Source organism: Lycium ferocissimum, chromosome 10 (assembly GCF_029784015.1).
Source record: "Lycium ferocissimum isolate CSIRO_LF1 chromosome 10, AGI_CSIRO_Lferr_CH_V1, whole genome shotgun sequence".
Lineage (NCBI taxonomy): Eukaryota > Viridiplantae > Streptophyta > Magnoliopsida > Solanales > Solanaceae > Lycium > Lycium ferocissimum.
This window is the reverse complement of record NC_081351.1, coordinates 9737259-9747259: the sequence shown is the minus strand read 5'-3', so window position 1 is coordinate 9747259 and position 10001 is coordinate 9737259. Positions and strand designations below refer to the sequence as shown.

Genomic DNA, 10001 nt, shown 5'->3' with positions numbered 1-10001 from the left:
GTACTTATTTCAGAAGTATTCTACTAAGATTTGACGTATTCATGCCATGCCTATGCTCGAGCTTCATGCTATATGTTAAGATCCTATTCCTGTTCTATGACTCATGTCTGTCTCATTCGCACCGAGTTGCGCCTTCATTCAAGGCCCAAGTCGTACTCTTATCTCATATGTCTACCGTGGTGATATACAAACATCTATGATCAAGTCTCTAAGTGTTCAGATCCCATCTCCGCTCAGCATTCAGATCTCCTGTTGTAATGTTCATGTTTTCTGCATTCACATCTTATGTTATGATATCTATGTTTTTACGTATTCAGATTTCATGTCAGTTCAACACTCATGTATCCACGTCGGCCAGTATTCATGTTCCATGTTTATGCCTCTCATGTCCACGCAATTCTATCAAGTTCATGTATTCATTCATTTTAATATTTGTGTGTTCATGTCAGACCGGGATTCATGACAATTAGTATTCACATATTCATGTCAGTTTAGTATTCATGTTAGCCACATTCATGTTTCAGTTACCCTGTTATGTCATGTCACGCGTATTATGATGCCCTGTGAGGTTTGTGTTGTGCTCTGGTTAGCTGATAGGTGTTTGAGGAATGTTGGGATAGTCCTATCTACAAAGGAAATTCTGTCAAAATTTCTGTATAATTCCAGAGTTAGTCCCACTTCTAGCTGTTGACACCTAATTTTCACCTCATAAGATGCGTTTTAATTTTCAAAATTCCCAAGTCCAAAACGGAGTAAGGATACACTCTTAAAAAATAAAAAATTAAAAAAATCCCGAGAAAATTGCAAAATCAAGCATTTAAATACTATTTCATAAAAAATTGACAATTACAAGAAAAATTGTGAGCTATTTACCTTCATGAATATGATTTGAAAAGACGATATGTTTCCCGCTCCGTCTAACTCGGGAGAATTGTTAATTAAAGACCACGTATTAATTACGACTCATTTTGGACCTCATTTTCCACATTTTTAAATATTCTCCGGAACTATATCAATATTAGGCTTGTTTTAAAGCTAATATTTTAAATTTACGAGTTTTAAATTTTAATTAGCCTAAATAATTATTTTATTTATTTATATATGTATTTATAATACTTAGTCTTTATTTGATTTAAATTGGGTTGTGGGTGGGGGGGGGGGGGGGGGGTTAAATTAAGCTTTTAAAACAAACTTTCCCCCCCCCCCCACCAAAAACTTCATTTTCGTTTTCACCCTCACCTTTTTCTCGTTTTGAAGGCGATTTGGGGGGTGATTCTAGGGTTCCACCTCCATGGCTATCCATGACCATTTTTGGCGAGTATTTTGAGGGGTTCTGTTTTCCTTATCACGAGTTCTCGTGATTCCCAGGTTTAATTTCATTAGATTAGTTTTTTTTATATACCTAATTGAATCCTATTAAGGATGTTACCCTAGTTTTCTTTTGTGTTATGGTTGCCATAGGCAGAGCCACGAGCTCTTTGCCATCTTGTGCCCCATAACACTCAATAAAAGAATATAAGGGGGAATTTCCTAAAGAGATTCATGGTTGGGTATGATTTTGGGGATTTTATCCTATTTGGTACAATTTTGGTACTATTCAAAAGGTTGAAATGTAACAAATTTGTCCTATTACTGACAAGGCATATTATCCTAGTATTTTCTATTTTTATTGGATTTTATTTGAATTTTTAGGGTACAATGCTAGATTTTTGTTGTATTCTCAGACTTATGTGAATTTTCTGATTGGATGAGGTACGAATTAGTACAAGTTGGGCAAAATCTTGTTGTCCTTGACTGAAATTCAAATTTTGTTGTATTGGGGGGAAATCTGATTTCATTTTTTGGATCATTTTTGTCCCTAGGGTTGAAATTATCATGCTATAAATAGAATAGGATTGGGACATTTTAAGGGGATTTGTTATCAAAAAATTCTCTCTTAAAGCAGCTAGGGTTCGATTGTCACATTAATCTTCCTATCCTACTGTTATACTACTACTATATTGCCTAAAATCTACTATATTACACTACACCACGTACCGATATTATACCAAAAATATTATAACTACTTTGAAAAAATTCAAGAACAAGGGACCGTTTTTAAGGTTTTTGGGTGTTGGTGTTTAAGCTTGTGATTCATCCCCTCCTTTTCGATCTTTAGGTTGCCCTTCAAAAAGGTAATATCTTATTCCATCCGTTTTATCTCATTTCAGTCTGAATTATATGTTTATAAGGTGCTTATGTTAATCCGAAATGTACTTGTGTTGATTTAGTCTTTTTCTTGATGAATAAGTAGACATTATATGGATTTAATGTGAATTAAAAACTCGATAATGACTTCAAAGCATAGTTAGGTTGTGTTAAGTGATTCTAGATTTTTAAGTTTGTTGGAATAAGGAAAAAGTTGATTTATTTTCTGGGATTTTGGTATTGTTTCATTAGTTTGATGAATTAACATTGTTTGTTACACCTCTCATTTTCATACGTTGAGTTTCGCCAAAAGCTAATTGTCCTAGCGGACAAATTTTTTTCGAGGTCATGGGGATAGGTATGTCCATCTTGAGTACATAATGGAGTAAAACCATGTTTAGTAAGCCTCGGGAAGGTTTAAGACTCGTCGGATCATCGGAGTTAAGTTTCGGTGGAAGTTTGGAAAAAAATCACATTCTGGCGCATTTTGTGGCACAACATGCGAGCAGCAAAGCGCGCTTTGCGGCCGCGCAGTTGCTCGGCCAAGTGTGCCCGTTGAAATTTGGTGATTCGCAAGCTTTGCGACACAACATGCGTTTAGCAAAGCACGCTTTGCGTCAGCAAAGCTCGCCGCATGCTGTGTCGGTCCAGAATTTTCCGGACCACTATATATAGAACCAATTCGACCCAAATTCATTATTTTACCATTTTTGGGCATAGAAACCTCTAGAATACTCTCCACACTTCATCCAGAAGAACACAGAGGAAATTGATGATCAACTTCATCAAACCAACAAGAATCAAGAGTGTGAAACACATTAAAGTCATCCAAGTCAAGAAATCCCAAGAGAAGTGAAATAGGGTTTTGGTGCAAGAAGGATACTTCCACTCAAGACTTGTTTCTACGCTATCTAAGGTAAGTTTCATGGTATTTTCATGATGTTTGAAGTATTGATAGGTTGAAACACTTGGATTGTAGAAGAGCATAGAAAATGGGTCATAAATGGGTGAATAGCGTCATTGTTGAGTGGTAGTTTGGATTGAATCATGAAAATGGATACGTTGTGATCGTAAATACGTTATAAATGACATTTAGAACATGGAATAAGTATTATATGTGAAAGAACGCGATAGTGAACTTTGGTCATGATTATGGAGAATTTGAAGTGAAATTGTGAAAAGTGAATAATATAGATAAATGATGATTGTTATTTATGATATTATGAATGATGTTATGGACGTTTGGGAGTTGATATGGAATATGGAGGAAGTCATATAAATAAAAGAAATGCTGCCCAATTTTCTCTAGCTTTAGTAAGCACATTCTTGTAATCATTTAGCTAATGTCGATACGAATTCTCTTGAAGGTAAAACGTGTGCATTAAAGGAGAACGAGCAAGCAATAGAATAGTTAGACGACAAAGGTATGTGAGGCTAGTCCTTTCTTTCTAAGGCATGAATCTTATGGCATGATTTTCCCCCTTTCCTCATGAATGTCCTATCTTCAAGCAAACTAAGAGCCCTTGTTCATGAATAGCTATATGAGACAGAGATACGTTATGAGTACGATAAGCTTATGTTTAAAGAATCTAGAGTCCATGATATGATGTTCCTATAAAGCTAATAAAGCTATCCATAATCCATTGGTGTTGGTTATTGTATACACTCACCTTATATGCTAATTCCTTCAAGGTGAGGCAGAATGCTTATGAATGATCCATAACGAAGTCGGGGGTCCACGACCTTATGTCACCCCGATAAAGTATGATTATCTATGAGTCTCTATGCATGCATTATGATGAGTTATGATAAGTATATTATGATGAGCATATTATGATGAGCATATGATGATATTACACCGCGCCTATATGGCCGGGCAGTCACCGCGGCGGGTACCATACACCATGGCCAGATGGCATGGGCAGAGGCCACTAGTAGGCGGCATGAGATGGTACCCCGGACGCGGGAGGCCTGGGCGCAGGCTAATGCTAATGCTATTGATTATCACACCGTACCTATATGGTCGGACAGTTTATACATATATGCATACATGATATGATGATGATTATGAGAGTAAGCCGACATGCATTATTTCTTTTATGATTCACGCCCGATTCTGTATTACCTCATTTGATGCCACCCTTATTTCACTGATGTTTTATTATTGTTTATGCCTTACATACTCAGTACAATGTTCGTACTGACGTCTTTTTTTTTGGACGCTGTGTTCATGCCCACAGGTAGACAGGGAGGTGATCCAGACTCGTAGGAGCTATCAGCAGATCCACAGGAGCCCTCCTTTATTTCGGAGGTGCTATTTTGGAACATTATTTTTGTGTACATATATTTTGGGTACGACGGGGTCCTGTCCCGTCCATATGTCTAGTACTGCAGGCTCATAGACACGCACGGGTAGTATGGTCTCACAGTCTTTCATGTATATGCATGTATATATGTATTTTGATAGCCGAAGGGTATATATATATAAAGTAAATACGTTTCAAATGTTAATAGTTTTCTATGACTATGAGCATATATTATGAATGAGAGCAGATGAGTAACAGAATGAGTGGTGCTCGATGGTTAGCCCTGGGTGCTCGTCATGGCCCTAGTCGGGTCGTGACACTGTTAAGGTTAGTTCTTTTAAGTTTAGGTGCATTATAATTGGTTCTGTTTGGGTTTACTACTGTCTTATGGAAACTTTGTGCATTTGATCATATTTTAAGCTATTTAAAGATCACTAGATGATTGAGAGACTCTTGCGAGGATCGAGAGATAGTAAGGTGTTTGTTTGTTGAGTTAACATGATTCAAAGTCTTAGAATGTATTTGGAAAGGTGTTCTGATCCTAAATTTTGAAAAGTAGTAGTTTTTTCTCCCATTTATTTGATCAATGTTGATTATTCTAGAGTGTATTTAGCGGTTTGATTCTTTATAAAGAAATATGGCAATTTTAAGGTTTATAACCGGCTTAATGAGAATTTTTCAAAACAAATCGTGAATCTTATTTTGAACCCTAAATGGGTTTGAAAGAATCAGGTGACCTGTTTGAGTCCTATGGAGTTTCTGAACCTGCACCTTCCATTCTCTATTTTTTGACTAAATGACTGTTAACTTGATTCATAATAGAGCAGAGGATTGACAAATTTGTTTATCCTGTTTGGGTGTTTAATTAATTTCTTAGCACTACCAAATGATTTTAAAGATTAGAGTTAGTCTTTCAAATGTGATTTATAAATCTTGAAACCTACTTAAGGCTCTGGAATTATCTGAGTATAAACTGTGGTGAAAGTGAGAACTTGTGTGCAAATTTAAGGTTCTGAGTCCTTGTATTGCATTGTTACTTGGTTTTATCTGGAAATTCTGAGAGTTTGACATGAAAACAAGTTGGGAATGACACTTTGTCTCTAGTATTTGCCTTGTCAAACTAAGTTAAGAGGTAAAAGGACTAGGAGTTCAAATTATGCTTAAAAATTGAGAATGGGAGGTTCAAAATTAAATTCACTAGGACTGCTATGTGCTATTTGTGATCTGTCTTTTTCCTTTCACTTGTTGTGTGTCCAAATTCTTATAGATTTGCTCTTTTCATGATTTGTGCTCTTTGAAGTTAAATTTCTTGATCATAGTTTTAGGAACCATCAACATTTCGAATTAAAGTATAAAAGAAAATATAAACTAAGCTTGAAGGTTGCTTGAAATTAAGAATGCGATCTGTTTGTAATTTTCTTTTCCCCTCTTTGTTTGAAATGATAATTATGACTTGTAACCTTCATATCCCACCTCTGTTTGCTGTTTGAACCACATTAAACATTAACATATCATCTGTGGCCTTAGGGTAGCATCATGCACCCTCCTTAGTTTCATTTTTGGAGTATTTTGAGCTGTTATGGCTCCTATTTAGAATTCTCCTCTAGGTTGTGACTTGTTATGTGAAAAACTAACTTACATTACACCTAAGGACAATGCTATGTACCACTTTTGACCTCGATCTCCGTGTAGCCTCGTCGTGACCAGATCTCTATCTATACTTATGCCCCTAAATCCATTCATGCATTTCGATAGTAAACCTAACATACATCACTTCGAGACCCTACTAGTGTCTCTATAGCATTTAAATCCGCCGAAAGCAACCTTCCACTAGTAAATGAATCTCGTGTTGGGAAAATTGAAATTTGGAACTTGTTCCAACTTAGTTAATGAATTGATTGCATTAGACACTGTAACTTGCATTCATTTGCTTTAAATCATGTTGTAGACTAAAGGTTAGACTAAAACTGATTCTCATATCTATGATTGCTTCTGTAACTCTTTATTTAAGTAATTAGGGACTTAAAATGAATTTGGCATTAGTTTAAATTATTTATAACATATGGAATTCACCCCTGGGCAGTTTTGATCACCTATCCTATTTAATATTGAATTCTAAACCGGATAAATAGGTATTTTGAAGTTAAGTGAGAACTCCGTGATCTAATTAATCCATTTAGTTGGCTTGTTTGATCCTTTGCCAGATAAATCCCTTATAAGGTGCAAGAACTTAGCTTTGGGACTTGTTTTAGTAACTAAACCCATTTGGTGTGACACATAGCTTCAAGAGAAACAAAGACCTAAAAAGGATTTCTGTGAAAATCCTGTGTATCTTGCTTGCTGAGTTACTTTGGCTTGAAGTTTGAATATTATTCATGTTTGGTTTGCTATATGTTTTTACTTAACTAGGATGCTTAAAAACTGATTAGAAAAGTTATAGTGTGGGAAGATATATTGGACCTATGTTTTGGTTTGCTATATGTTCTTACTTAACTTGGATGCTTAAAAACTGATTTGAAAAGTTATAGTATAGGAAGATATATTGGACCTATGTTCAGTAGCCTTAACGTCATAAGTATGGGCGCCTACATACCCATGAATAAGACTCTACTAAACACTGCTCCATGACCTGGGACTTAAAGCCTAAGCTCTGATACCAACTTTGTCACGTCCCAAAATACCAGCTAGACGTGATTGGCACCCAGCAAACACCACCCGCCAGGCGAACCATATATCATACCCTTAATCATTTACGAAAACACTAAAACAAAATAAGTGCAGGTCAAACAACACTATTAATGATAAAAATACGAAATAGTCGCCAACCAAATCCATAATCGATTTATGAAAACCAACCAACGCTAAGATAAAAAAATAAATAAAAAAATCTCTAGCCCACATCCCACGCTAAGACCATGGAGCATCTAACAGAGTTACATGAGTTTGAATGTTGGGCATGTAGACCCAAAATAAAAGAAGTAACTAGAAATAAACTAGATAAAGCTGAAATGGTTGCCTCCACGAACAATGCGGTGGCTCACAAAACAACGAATCCACTCACGAAATCTTCAACCACAAAATTTCATTCTCAACGACAGTATCCGCATGAACATGCGGGTAAGAGTGAGTTATACATAAATATTACCCAGAAGATCCTCGACCCGCCACTTTAAATACCCTGAACAAGTGTTAGAAAATACAAACATACTACAAGCACAAAATATTACGCACATGAATATATCATTATATAATAGCAACCAAGGCCCAAACCACTGTTTATCAAGTATATTATATATCTCAACACAATTTACACTAAGGACCTGTCATAAACGGCAGTTAAAGAATTAATCAACACCATGAATCCACGGCAACATACACAATGTGCCAAATATGTCGGGAAGCATACACAATGCTAATGGAAGCATACACAATGCCACAATATCATCAAGAAGCATACACAATGCTAAGGGAAGCATACACAATGTCCCAATATCATGGCTCACAGCTGTATCACATTACAAAACAATTTATAAAGAGAATTTTAGATTATTTGAAAATAAAGTATATGCGGCTGGCCTTAAGGACCACCGATTACGCGCAAGTACATGCTCGCCCCAACACATGGACTAGGCGTACAAAACATATTTTTAAAACAGGTTTTGAAAAGCAAGTACCCAAAGCTTAAAGTCTCACTTACCTCAAATTCACAATTCAAGCACACTTTCCAATAAATCAAAATTGCATTCTCGAGTCTCTGGATTGCCTCAAACTACACAAAAACGGATTTAGAATGGTCAAAACCCTTAGGGTAAACCACTTCTATATTTTTAGAGGCTTAAACGGTTAAAGTCAAATTTTAAAGGACGAAAATGCCCTCTGGTCAATGTGTTCAAAACCCGACAAGACATATATTTTCGGGAAGGCCTAAACGAGAGGATTCCAACGATATATAGAAGTCTAAAATCCAACACTGTTTGTCATTTCAAATCAATGATTTTGATTAAAGAACCCTAGAGCTAAACTTTCTCAATTCCTCAAAATATCCGAATGTTTTCACCATAAAGATTCACTCATAATTATGTAATAAACTTAAATAAAAGATTAGGGTCATTACCTTGATGATTTGGGATGAAAGTTCTTATTTTTATCCTTTCTTTTCTTTTCTTTTTTCCCACTAGTTTTTGTCCCTCTATTTGCTCGTCCCCCCCCCCCCCCCCCCCACTTTTTTTTTTCCTTTCAACAAGATAGTGATTCACGTCGATGGCATAGCCATCAGACTTTTAAGGTTCTTTTTTTCCTTTTCCTTTTTGGGCGTGGCCCACTAAATTCCTTCTTTTGTATTTTCTTTTTAATTCTAATTTCGAATTTCTTTTCTTTTTAATTCCTTTTAGCTAAAATTACCAAATAAGCCCTTAGTTAAAAATTAGGTTATTACATTCTCCACCACTTAAAATAACGTTCGTTCTTGAACGGGTCTAGATCATACATGTCGCGTCAAATAGATGAGGATATTTATCTCGCATATCTGCCTCGGACTCCCAAGTAGCCTCCTCGGTTGGGTGATTACGCCGTAACACTTTGACTGAAGCTACTTTCTTCGACCTCAATTGTCACACTTGCCTATCAAGAATAGATATTGGACCCTCCTCATAAGTCAAATTCTCATCGAGCTCCACATCCTCTGGTACAGTCGAATCTTATGGCTATCATCACGAACATATCGTCTTAGCATGGACAAGTGAAATACGGGATGAACAACGTACAATCTTGGAGGTAAAGCAAGTCTATATGCCACCAACCCATTTTGATCCAAAATCTCATAAGGACCGATATACCTAGGGCTTAGCTTACCCTTTCGCCCAAATCTCATAACTCCTTTCATAGGTGAAACTTTTAAGAAGACTTTTTCACCCTTCACGAACTCCACGTCACGAGCTTTCTTATCTACATAGGCCTTCTGTCTGCTTTGTGCTGTCTTAAGTCGTTCTCGTATCATCGCTACTTTCTTCAAGGCTTGCTGAACCAAATCTGGACCTAATAGTTGTGCTTCGCCCGATTCGAACCATTCGACTGGTGAATGACACCTGCGACCATATAGAGCCTCAAACGGCGCCATCTGTATACTCGATTGGTAGCTGTTATTATAAGTAAACTCTACCAAAGGCAACTGATCGTCCCAATGACCACCAAAATCAATCGCGCAAGCTCTGAGAATGTCCTCCAAAATCTAAATAACTCGCTCAGAATGTCCATCAGTTTGTGGATGAAAAGTTGTACTCAACTCGACCTGTGAACCCAATGACTTCTGAAAAGACTTCCAAAACTCAGCAGTAAATTGTGCACCTCGATCAGATATTATAGAAATGGGCACACCATGAAGTCGAACTATCTCACGGAGGTAAATATTCGCTAACTGCTCTGCGGTATGAGTAACCCGAACCGGTATAAAATGAGCGAATTTTGTGAGTCTATCCACAATCACCCAGACTGAGTCATGTTTCTTGAAAG

At 36.7% G+C, this 10001-nt stretch overlaps 1 pseudogene; it reads right to left on the bottom strand.

Moving 5' to 3' along the window:
- Nucleotides 1-8968: 8968 nt before the first annotated feature.
- On the bottom strand, nucleotides 8969-9609 carry LOC132034587 (uncharacterized; annotated as a pseudogene).
- Nucleotides 9610-10001: the final 392 nt, after the last annotated feature.